A 12,813-nucleotide genomic window follows, 5' to 3' on the forward strand; every position below is an offset into this window, starting at 1 on the left:
GGACTCATAGGATAAGGATATATATATATATATATGCAAGTGGGTTTCATTCAACTCCTTAAAACTTAATGCACTAGCATAAATTTAAGTGCAGAATAATAGGGGTTATGCACCGGGGCTTGCCTAGGTAAGATATAACCAAAAGTTAGTATTCCATCATGGTGACACGATCATCGTGGCACCATCTTTTCCGCTACTTCGATCGACTCCATGATCCATCGTTGTCCCTATTATGATATTTGTGGATGCAACACAGAGACATAAATAATCAATGGCAACCAAAACTCTTAGAAATACAATTACACCTCGCAAGCTAACAAGATGGCACTAATAACTAACGTGCTAGGCTATGTATCCATGTTGTCGAATAAGGCGTTGTTTCCTGGAAAATGTTCTAGTTTTAAAATCCCAAGGTGATTTGGCATTTTATTGATTAAATATATATTTTTGAACTAGGGCTCATTTAGCTACCTTAGCAAATTAATTATTATGGAGCTAAAAAAATTATAGTGAGCACCTAATAATGTCAAGCGCGGTTGATGTGGTCTCGCATGACTTACAAGCCCTGCCGAGTATAACATTGGTGCACGCAAGCACCGAGTGGTAAGAGGTATGCAAACCTCACTAGCAACTAAGCCTAAGCCAAGAGCAAATGCATATGAGCGTGGTCTAAACATTCTAAGCACTTCGCAAAGCACCTACACTAATCACCAAGTGATTTATTTAGCCTTATGCATATGGAGAGCTCCGATGTGGTGTATAAACACTCTAGCACCTTCCCTCGGCTCTTTCACCCATCTTTTGTCTGGTTGCAACTCATATATATAGCCCCATTGCAAATAGAGTCATTGGAACCTTAGAATACTTTTTCTACGTACCATCGGATCGAACTTTGATAGACCATCTATTAGGGTTATCACCCTGGGGTATCTCAAGGCACCAATTAGGTAGCAGGCCATGTGGCCCACAACACATCGGCAAGGAGAGGCCTAGCAAAAGACGAGCATCATAGGTTAGGAACTAAGGCCAGGGTCGATCGTGACCCATTCTCCAGCGCTAGCCGTGCGAGATTCACAAAGCACACGACCACTCCCCATTATGACCCTCAGAAGGGATGGGGAGAGGTCATGTCTGACCAAGCACTCCTACTCTGACAAAACCGAGCATACTGCACTGACCCTACAAGGACCAAGGGGATAGCGATCACCTTAGCCCGATCAGATACCAACCCTGTGCCATGCCGCATGGACAAGACAACACCGCCTCAAAGCGGGGATAACAGGTACAAAGACCACCGACCAGATATGGCCCGGCGATATGGATATATGGACCCACCCACTACGGGATGGGATCCATGACAAGGGTCTCAACATAGAGGCCATCCAGACCGGCTGAAACCCTAACCTCGATGATCGGGGTCATGGCCCTCAGCCCCATAAAGTGACTAGGCGATCGATGACATGGGGCGGCTACCAACTCTAGTGCGATGCCCCGAGAAACTAGGAGATGGCAACGAAGGCCAAGATGGATATCGTGTCGCATAGGACGGCTAACGAACAACCACCATGTCTACAGTGCTGCCATGTCAGCATGGTAGCACCACATCACACCCTATCACAACGTGGCTAGAAGACCACGATGATAGCCATGATCGGACGTGCATTAGAAGACGGCGTAGCTTGTAAGCTAAGTTAGCATGGCCCTCCCTCAGGCTCTTGACCTCTCAGTCGGGAGAACCTCCTCTTTATACAAGTCCTAGCCCCAAACTCTATATAAGGACCACCAAGGCAACACGATTCACATCCTCTACCATTCCATTCATTCACCATTGTAGTAGGGCTCCTAGAGCTTCCCTTCAGGCAGCCCTTCGCCTAGCATAGGTCCTTCCACCTCTTTCACCATTATTGCACCCCCATGGTAAGAACTTCAGAGCATTCAAGTGAGGAACACGCACTTGGATCATCTCTGAGACTAGATGTAGGGCTCTGGCCTGAACCAGTATAAATCCTTGTGTCTATTGGATGCTACCATCATTTTCCTAGAGCAGCACGGCAATCATATAAGTTTACTAGGCTAGTTTACAAAACACCGACAGTTGGCGCGCCAGGTAGGGGACAGTCGTGCACTCTCGATTGTTGAGAAGGAAGCATTAGCTCCCTACACTTACATCAGATTTGCTCTTGGCACAGCCCCAGGTGGCCGCATTCACTTCGGAAGCCTCGAGTTCACCAACATCAATGGGCCAGCTCCCGTAGATGGTCTTTTCCTTGGCCAACCCTTGTGCTTCGGGGACTTGGACTTCATGGCCGATCGCCTAGGTTGGCTATGACTAAGCAAAGAGAATGTAGCCCCGCCACACATCTCGACGCCTGATCATGGACCGACCTAAGCCGATCCTATGATCATCGACTCCAATGCGCTAGCATGTCGAGTCGATGCCTATCAGGGCAAACCCCAAGCTAGAGTCAAGCCGACACATGTTCTATGTGTTGGTAAACACTTTTATGAACTCTTCAGTGGCGGCCCCTATTGCTAGAGGCCGAATTCTGGAACCCCAGCACTCCACTGCCCTCCAAAATGAGGGATGTGATCACGCTCTTCGAGCAACAGTTAGCCAGGCGCAACGGTCGAACGACAATGCCAAATTCCCCTGGGTTCATGGGGATGATGGAGCGGGACCTAGAGTCCCTCTATGACCTCTTGCTAGCGACCCCTAAGAGCATGGACTCTGAGTCTAATTCCGAGGGGAGCTACCCTCCGTTGAGGGAGTGCAACATGTTGCACCCTTTGGAGGATGGGGCAGCGCTGGTAGAGGATGTAGAGGATGACGCCTATCCGATCCCCTATACCCCCGGGGAATAAGCCGAGGATGACTAGGAGCTCCTAGAACAAGCCAGGGCATAGGAAGTTGATCAGGCCAACGCACGCCGTGACAACGGATGCCTAGCCCGCAACATCTCAATGCTGAGGGCGCGCAGGCATGGGCACACCGTGTGTATGATCAAATCCAACAGTGTAAGAGGGAAATGCCAGTCTTCCCTCGAGCCCGCCAGAATGTTGTGGCAGCTGCCATGATCATGCGGGCAGCCCCTGAGCCCTCGATTGATGAGGGAAAGCATGTCCATCAGGAACTATGAGACCTACTAGAGACTACGGCGGTACAATAGGCTCAAAGTTCTACAAGGAGGCAACATCCTGAGGCTAGCTTCGTACACATCTCCTCGGCACGTGGTGCCCCCAAGGGGTACCGCGTGCCAAGCGAGCTCCAACCAGACGACGGCGGTGCAGTGCGAAGGCGGGAACCTTCCCCAGCGCACAACCACTACGTCGGAAACCACAACGCCTGACCAACTCAAGGCGCTAGGCGCCCTGGGCCAAACTAGGTGGGGAAAGATCAGCTGCACTATGGTGACAGTGACCTGGACAACCAGGGCCAGCATCCTAGGGTGCGGGACGCTTGACGTAGCCCGAGTACGAACGCCTGTGGCCCACAGGCGTTCTAAAAAAGGATCCAACAGACACCGTTCCTAGCACGCTTCCGCGTGCCGCTGAACATCATCAAGTACTCTAGGGACACCAACCCCGCCGTATGGTTGGAAAACTTCCGCCTCGCTTGTCAGGCAGGTGGAGCGGACGATGATCTCTTCGTCATCTAGTATTTGCCACTCTACCTTGCAGAGAGCGCTCGAGCATGGCTGGAGCATCTCCTCTCGAACAACATCCATTTGTGGGCAGACTTCAAGCGTGTCTTCGTAGGAAACTTTTAGGCATGTATGTGCACCCTGGAAATTCCTAGGATCTCAAAGCCTGCAAGCAGAAGGTGGGAGAGACTCTATGCGAGTACATCTGCCACTTTTCCAAGTAGTGCAACAAGCTTCCCGACATCATGGATGCGGACATGATTGGAGCGTTCATCTCTAGCACGACCAACAAAGCACTCATCCATGAGCTCGGGCGCTACAAACCGTGAACGACGCGGGAGCTGGTCGACCTCGCAACAAGCCATGCCTCCGGTAAGGTCATCCGTGCAATCTTTTGCTGACATAAGGGCAAGGCGCAAGCCGAACCCATGGATGAGGCTAGGGACCGCAACCGGTGTATAAAAAGGCAAGAATGATAGCTGGAGGCGCCACGACAGCGAGTTCATCGCAGCTATCGATAGGGTCCACAAGTAGAAAACTAGCAAGCTCAACCATGCCAGTTTAGACAAGATAGTCAACATGCCGTGTCACAACCATGGATATCCAGTCAAGCACACCGTCAAAGAGTGCAACCTCATCAAGCACTACTTCAGTAGCGACTACAAGATGACTAGCACAGATGCGCCATCTGAACCCGCTGACAATGAAGAAAAGGGGATGCGTATTCTGACCCAAGAGGGTGCCTCATGATCTTCAACGGACCGATGGCATATGAGTTCGGATGCTGGCAGAAGCTCATAGCCAAGGAGGTCAACGTGGCCACCCTAGGCGAAGCCCTCGGCATTCCTGAAATGGTCAGAAACCATGATCACTTTCGATAGAAGGGACCATCCCAACCACATTTTGCAACTAGGACTCTTTCTCCTCGTCGTTGACCCAATTATCGGCAAGACCCACTATCGGTGTTTCATACAAGCACCGGCAAGTAAATTTATAGTAATGCGTGTTAGGCTCAGATGGTGCGCTAAAGGACACAAGATTTATACTGGTTTGGGCCAAATGTCCCTACGTCTAGTTTGTTGCTGCTCGTGTTATTAGCACCGTGAATGGTTCATAGTAGGGGGTACAAACGATCAAGAGAGGGACTAGTCCCAAGTCTCTGATGGAAAGGTTGAAAGGAGGTCAAGAGTTTGGTCGTAGCTTGACTGTGTGTGTGTGTCTTGTATTGTTCAGTCAAAAGTCGATCCCTTTGATGGAGGAAGCGCATCCCCTTTTATAGAGGAAGGGGCTGGCTTTTACAAGGGTGAGGGCTTTAGGATGCGTACTCTTCTTAGTCTTGTGGCTCACGTCTACCTGGCCTGGTTCTTTATTCTGATGAGTGCAAAGGAAGATAAGCACCTACAATACTGTCGATGTCTCTATAGAATGTCAGGTTGATTACAGAATGCTGCCCTGCGTAGGGTATGGGCTGTAGTACAGTGGTTTTGACTAAGCCTCGCCCAGCCTTGCTCCGCACGCCTTCTGGTTCCTGTGAGTCTTCGTCGGAGGGACAAGGGGTCGGGGTCCGGAGTAAACGCCATGGTCAAGGTTTTCTGACTTGGTGGACCTAAGGGGTCAGGAAGCGGGTGCCGCTCCCTCGGGTCCATAGCATGGTGATGGAATATCCGTTGTTCGTAGAGATAGAAAATCCTTTTCTGAAGCGTAGCGGTTGTCGTATATTTTCGTCGAGTTCCGTATCCTAGGGCTAAAGACGGCGTCGACAACTCTACAGGGCGAGGAGTATGCACCTATAATACCTTTCGGGCTCTACGGCGCCCAGAAGGGTCTAAAGCACCTGTCCCATCGTTTCCTAGCAGTACTTTTCCTACCAGGGCACAGGGTATGGTCCTTGGAGCCATGGTTGACCCAAACGTCTTGTCCTACCCTATACCCATCATCATGAGGAAGTGGGGAGAAGTTATCAGGTAAGATGAAACCAATCTTTAGATATCGAGCAGGGCGAGGCTCATTCCTGGCTGTCGAGTGAAGCAGAGACTAGTCCTTATCTCTTGGGCGAGACTGAGCCCGCCCCTCCGGGGTTGGGCGAGGTGGAGTTTCAGCCTTCTGGCAAGACCGAGCCTACCCCAAAGGTGTTGGGCGAGACGGAGACTGGCCCTGAGCCCTCGGGTGAGGCAGAGCTATCTTAAAGGCGTCGGGCGAGGTGGAGTCTATCCCTCAGCCCTTGGGCGAGACTGAGCCCGCCCCAAAGGCGTCGGGTGAGACAGAGACTAGCCTTGAGCCCTCGGGCAAGGTAGAGCTATCTTAAAGGCATCGGGTGAGGCAGAACCAAACTCCTATCATTCGAACAAGGGATGTAATGGCGCTCTTATGCATCCAGAAGTTTTTAATGTTCGGTGGTTATTGGTTCCACCTTCTGGGGTACCCCGGTATTAGGTCCCCGATAGTAGCCCCCGAGCCTCTAGGTGATTCGAGTAGAACCGCCTAGAGGGTGTTTTTTTATTTTGTCGAAGTTACTTTGCCAGAGGGTGCGCGCGAGCGCACCCGATGGGTGTAGCCCTCGAGCCCCCAGGTGATTCGAGTAGAGTCGCCTGGGGGGTTGTATCAGACCCTTCGTGGGTAAGGCTGAAGGACTTAGTTTTTTGTCAGCTGGATATTTTTTGAGGGGGTCGTGGTATCCCATTCGCGGGGATCTCATTCAGGACTGACCTAGCCGAGGCTCGACCATGGATCGAGACCTCAGTAATGCTTGCGCCCTTGATTTTGGATCATTCGCAGACCCGTCCCTAGTTGGGCTGGTTGCTGAGCTTCTGGGCCTTAGGTGGGCCAAAGAGAGAAAAAATCTTCATGACCTGCGTTTCCCAGATGGGTAGAGATTCTGGATTCGCCTGGGGAAGGCGAACCGTCCACCATGATTTTTTGGTGGGAGAGGATAGGGACTGCGGGTGAGTGTCCCATGCCATGATGCGGCGGGGCGCATGGTAGGCCCTGAGATTGAGGCGGACGGTTGCCCTTCTTGCGTCCGTCGCCCCTATAAAACCATGGGGTTCGCCCCCATGGTTCTGTATTTCGCTCCCTTGCCTTTGCGTCTTGAAACACCCGCCACCAATCGCCCCAGCCTCCTATGCCCGTGCTGCCACCGTTAGCTAGCTTGCATCCGTGTTGCAGCCGCCGTCAAGCTTGCACCTGCCCCGTAGCCGCCGTCGAGCTCGCACCCACCTTTCTCCCTAATCGCTTTGATGGAGTTGTGGGGTAGATCTAGCATCACCCCATGGCATTTGGAGGACCTCGTCCGCCGTGGCCTTCTTCGCCCGCTGTCTGCCGTCTAGGAGTGGCTGCTACCTGGCGACGAGGGTGAGCTGGTGCCGCCCGAAGGGTATGTCGTTTCTTTCGCCATCTTCCATGAGCGGGGATTTATGGTACCCGCGCATAGATTCCTTCAGGGGCTGTTGGATTATTATGAGGTGGAGCTACAACATCTAACTCCCAACGGGGTTCAACATATGGTGGTGTTTGTTGCCTTGTGTGAGGATTTCTTGGGGATCGATCCCCATTTTGATCTGTGGTGGTATTTCTTTACCATTAGTCTATCGAAGAGGAAGATCGGGGGGAAAGATGTGAACGCGCCAATGGGATGTGCCAGCATTCATCTGTGCCAAACCCGGTCGAGGGGTTACCCATACATGCGTCTGGCGACATCCAACAAGGGATGGCACTCGCAGTGGTTTTATGTTAGGGATGATGTGAGTGCCACCCTACCGAGGTACACTGGACGCCTTATTGAAGAGGCTCTGGAGTCGTGGAGCTAGGGCGTCTAGTCCAAAGACAAGAAACACCTCTCCGACCTTCTTTCCACCCTCAAAGCCCTGAAGGATCAGGGCGTAAAGGGGACGGGGATTATTGGCGCCTATCATGCGAGGAGGGTGGCGCCACTGATGGCACGTGTGCTTCCCCTGCATCAGATGATGCCTAGAATGTCATTCGAGGGGACGGTGCTTGTTGACGAGGCGCTCCCTTTTTTAGAAGTGGCATAGCGCATTAAGGAGGCGACAGAGCCGATGAAGGATTCCAAAGGCAGCGTCCTCGACATTGTGTATCCAGTGCCTGGACATCCCCCAATGCGGCTAGAACCTGGGTTCTTCGAATTCGTAAGCCCTCTTCTCCCGTGCTCTTTTCTTTTTCCTAAATCTCCATTTTTTAATACTTGCTTTTGTGATGTTGGGACCAGCTGAGGGGGCTAGTCTTCAAAGATAGTCTGGTTCCGCTATCGAAGGACAAGGCCGTGGCGGCAGCGAATCGACTCATGGCCGAGTGGGACAAGAAAGCAAGGGAGCAGATGAAGAAGGCGAAATGACTGAAGTAGGAGGCACGGGATCGGGGAGAGGACGTGAGCAGTGAGGATGATGACAACGATGATAACGATGATGACGAGGTAGTCGTCGATGTGGATTGGGACGTCCTGGAGGACGAGGACACGCTAACAAGTGGCCACCCATCCATGCAGGGACCCTTCCCGTTCCACGCGGAGGGAAGTGAATCAGTGAGGTCAATGGAGGTCAGCGAGTCCGCCGCTTCACACGGCGTGCCGGCCAAGGACTAGTGGATGGAGGAAAGCGGGCCTACCGCTGCCAACCCTGAGGTGATGGTGGAGGGGAGTGGCTCTGGTGCCACGCCCCATGAGACGGGGGAGGGGAGTGGCTCTGGTGCCGCGCCCCATGAGACGATGGAGGGGAGCGGCTCTAGTGCCGAGCCCCATGAGATGATAGAGGGGAGCGGCTCTAGTGCCGTGCCACATGAGGTGAGCCCCCTAGCCTCGGAGCAGGGGGCAGGCTTGAAACGGTCCCACCCAGATGAGTCGGGGCAGGGATCTGTGGATCCGTCCCTAAAATGCTTCCACCGGCCGAGGACGTTAACGTAAGCTGTTGATTCCCCTATTTTCATCCTTTTTCCATTTCTATTTTGATCTAATGGCTATTACCTTTGTGTTGGTTCTTGTGGACGGGTCACCCCCTAGGGCTGGCGCCCAAGAAGAGTCTCGCCATTCAAGTGGGACAGATGGCATCGCCTAGCGTCACCCCTGTTTTGGGTAGGAGTGGTGCCGACATTGGATCTGCGTTGGCCAACCCGACGGCGTCTGTGGTGGCGCCCACGCCTACGGAGGTTACCGAGCAGGCGGCTTCCTCCATGGCATACGTGGTATAGCCGGCTGAGGGCCGCATACCGCCAGTGGAGGTGGTCGTGACCACGCCAAGCCAGGATCAGCCGAGCGCGGCCGTGGTGGCGCTCGAGGGCATAGTGCAATCCGCACCACCGGGGGCCCAGGTGGATCCGCCCGTGGCGCTCAAAGCGGCCCAGATGGAGGAGGGTCTAGTTGCAGGGTCCTCGAGCATGGTGGTGGTGCCACATAGGGTCAGGAGGGAGCCACCCTCAGCCCCTTTGTTAGGAGGAAGCCGCTCCCCCGCGTGGGGGGAGCCGCCGCTCTAGTGGATGGCCGCTTAGGACCCGACGTTGGCTCTTTTCTCGCTCGATGATCATTTCGAGAGCATGGAGCGGGAGGGTCTTGACATCAGAATTTCGACCATGCTAGAGGCCCTGGACCAGGCCAGAGGAGCCCTGCATGAAATTGTTGTTCCTACTACCCAGGTATTCGCTTAATTTTCTTCTTTCTTTGCATGTTTTTGTGTTTTCACATTTTTGATACTAGTCTTCTTCCTCTTTAGGTTCTTGTTGCTCGTAGCCGGAATAAATCCCGATTCCTCCACGAGCAGAAGGTGGAGTGGGATCGCCTCTCCGAGGAGGCCCGGCTATGAGCAGACATGGCCGCACAACTTGCTGCCGCCTAGGAGTGGGAAGCCCAGGCACGTTAGGACATGGAGGAGGCCCACGGGATGTTCGAGGATTTGTCGGCGAGGTCCAAGCTGGATGGGGAGGACATCATCAGGCTCCAAAAGGAGCGAGACGAGCTGTTGCAGAGGAATGCCGCGGCTAATGAGAAGGCCGGTGAGGTCTTGAAGGAGCTGGAGATGGAGCGGGACCTCTGGTGGAAGGCCAAGAGTAGGGCCATGGCCCTTCAGCAGAAGGTGGACAAGGACGTCGAGGTGGTCCGCTCTCTCTAGGCGGATCCCGGTGACATGGTGAGCCGAAGGTTGAGCGCCGAAAATGTCTCCATCAAGCTGGAAAAAGAGCTTGCCCATGCACAAAGGACCCTTCAGGTTGAGAGCGATGAGCACGATCTTCTGCAAGCTACGGTCGGGGTGGTCCTTGATGCCCTAAAGGTGGTGGAGCCGGTGGAGACCAGCCTGCTCGCGGCTCGTGCCGCAGGTATCATGGCTCGGGTGGGCTAGCTTGAGGAGAGTGCTTTTCACGCTGGGATCACCTAGGCCTTCACCGTCACCCATGCCCATTACAAGAAGGAAATCAACCTGAAGGTGATGAGCGAAGGTTTCCCATCCACCTATGAGGATGATGAGCTGGAGGCAATGGAGAAGATGGTTGCTCCATTTGCAAAAAACCTGGAGGATAATCTGAAAGAGATGGTTCTCCCTTTGCGGGAGTAGTTAGTCGAATAATTTTGAGAACAACTTATATGTAATATGTGGACAAGTGTCGATATTTTTGAGTCTAGACGCAGTTTCGTGATTTTGCGTTGTAATTTTGTTTTGTTTGATTTTTTGCGATCTTACCAATCTGTTCCCCCGAATCTTGCCGCTGGTCTTGATGCAAGGAGATTGTTTCGAAAGAAAGAAAGGAGGTAGCCGTACCTTAACCAGCCCCCAAGTAAGGTCTGATCCCCTGCATTTGCTGGGGTCGGGGGTTACTGGAGACCAGAACCGTGGTTTTGGTGATAGGGTCGACGAAGTCCTTGGATGGCATTGCAATACTCCCCGCCCTGTCTTCCAATAGAAATCCCCAACTAGGGACTCTATGGGCTCAGCAAGGTAGGGCCTTCGAACCTGTGTCCCTGTATTGATTGGCTCGAGCCCCTAGGCCTTGTCAGGGTCTGATAGGGGTCGGCCGTAATTTGCGTGTTACCCTGTCCTCGATTTTCACAATCGGATGGGCTGAGTAAACGACACTTGCCTCGACGGCTCGAGTATCGCGCTCAACGAGCTCACTAATGGGTACGTTCGTGTGGAATCTGGGTCCATCATTTGCTGATGGGGTCGGCAGAGCCCTCTGGTGGCACTCCACAACTTCTTAACCCGCCTCCTGGTAGATGCCTGAGCCGTTCGATAGGCTCAGGTGGCCCGATAGCCTCTCCTCGATGGAGATTCTGTGGGTTTGGCTCGGGGTTAGAATCGAACGAGAAAAGGTTGAGACATCCCTATCTGCTTCTGAGCAGGGTCGGGCAGGGCCGCTGGGGCTTGTCTCAGTTATTTCTCCCTGGCTCTGTTCGGCACGAGGTGGCCTCGAGCCCTTCGCGGGCCGGCCTTCGAACCTCGGCCTACGGCCACCTATATCGAATGAGGCAACAGCCATTTCGTGATGTGACACGAAGCGTTGGGATGTTTTGCATATGTATAATATAATCAAAATGAAGGCAGGGTCGGTAATGTTACCTTGGCGGTATGAGTGACGAAAAGCTCCTACCAGATGTGTCCGTGCGGGGTTCGGGCCCTGATGTTTGCGATGAGGTTGGAGTAACCTGCATAAGAATCGCTATTCTTTATTTTTCGTATCTCGGTGGTGGTTCGAGCCTTTTAATTAACTTGGGCAACCTGATAGCTTCTCCTTTGGGGGAGATTCTATAGGCAGACCCCTCCGAACCCTTCTTGAGAAGGCAGACGTCGAAGCTGGAGACGCGAGGGGCGTTGAGCATGATTTTTCTGGCGAACAGAAACACCGTAGCTACCAAGGCGTAGGGTCTGCTAGTTCATCCAGTTTTACTCAAAGTTTTATGCTCGTATTTCACGCCCTTAGTTTCAAGTGTACAAAGGGGGTTGGGTGAGGAGGATGTCTAGACTGGTAGACATCCTCGACAGCCCCCGAGTGATGTTCATGTCCCCGCCATTTGATGGGGTCGGAAGCTCGAGAATGAATTTTAACGCGTAAAGTAAGAAGGCAGAGATGCTTATCTTTCTTTGGACATTTGTTCGTTGTCTCTTCTAGGCCGAATGGCTGGCCCAGGAGATCCATTGGGGCTCCGCTTCATAGAGGTCCTATCGTCGGATCGTCCCGTGGTCCTACATGGGGAGGCGAAGGGTTGTCTGCCTATGTGGGCGCCTTAATTGTCGCGTCTAGAGTGGGACAGTGGCGGGCCATACCCAGGCAGTGTCCAGTTTGACTAGGGGGTGACGCATCATCAACCGGGGCATGTTCCGTCAGTTTCGACGCGTCCCCTCAGGTATCTATCAGCATTAATTTCGTATTTAAGGAGGGGAAGAGAGAGGGTTTTTCGTTCAACCTTTTGCCTTTCCTTAGCTACAGCGCCTCCTCTTTAAATAGGGAGGGGGAGGGGAGTTCTCATCCCACCTCCTCTTCTGCCTCTAAGCCGCTATCTCTCCTTCTTCTTCCTTTCCACCGAATGCGTCCGTGCATCGCGGCGGTTCTTGAGTGAGGAAGGGTAATGCCAGAGAGAGAGAAAACTCACAAATTCGCTCATGAATCTTGGAGCATGATGTCGAGCCAGAGGTTATCTAGCGTAGATGAGATGGTGCATGCCGCCCTTGCTGAGGAGTCGCTACTGCCGAAGGAGAAGAGGCGCCGGTGGGCGCCGTATGTCGTCGACTGCGCCATCGTTCACTGTGCTCCTCCTTTGGCGGGAGGCATTTCCTGCCCTTGCACCATTGTTAGGGTTGTGGCTGGTGGCGATGGCATAGTCCTCGGATGCCCTAGCGGAGGCATCGCTGTCGGGGTTGTGGCTGACGACGATGGTGTAGTCCCTGGACGCCCCGACGGAGGTGTTGCAGATGACGGCGCCTTTGAGGATCCCGTGAAGCGGCGGGATATCACCGATGGAGAGCATGGCACAGTGACCATAGTAGACGAGCTGGCCCGTGTACACGCCCCGGGCGTCACCGATGGAGAGCGCGGCGTGGCGACCGCAGCAGTACTTGTAGTAAAGCTAAGCAGAGACTGTAATTGAATAACTTTGTGGGGAAGCCCCCAAGTAAATAGTCCTCTAAATTTACAAGTACATTATTCCTTTTTGTAATGAAATCACTTTGTAAGTGAC

This window comes from Miscanthus floridulus, chromosome 8 (genome assembly GCF_019320115.1).
Source record: "Miscanthus floridulus cultivar M001 chromosome 8, ASM1932011v1, whole genome shotgun sequence".
Lineage (NCBI taxonomy): Eukaryota > Viridiplantae > Streptophyta > Magnoliopsida > Poales > Poaceae > Miscanthus > Miscanthus floridulus.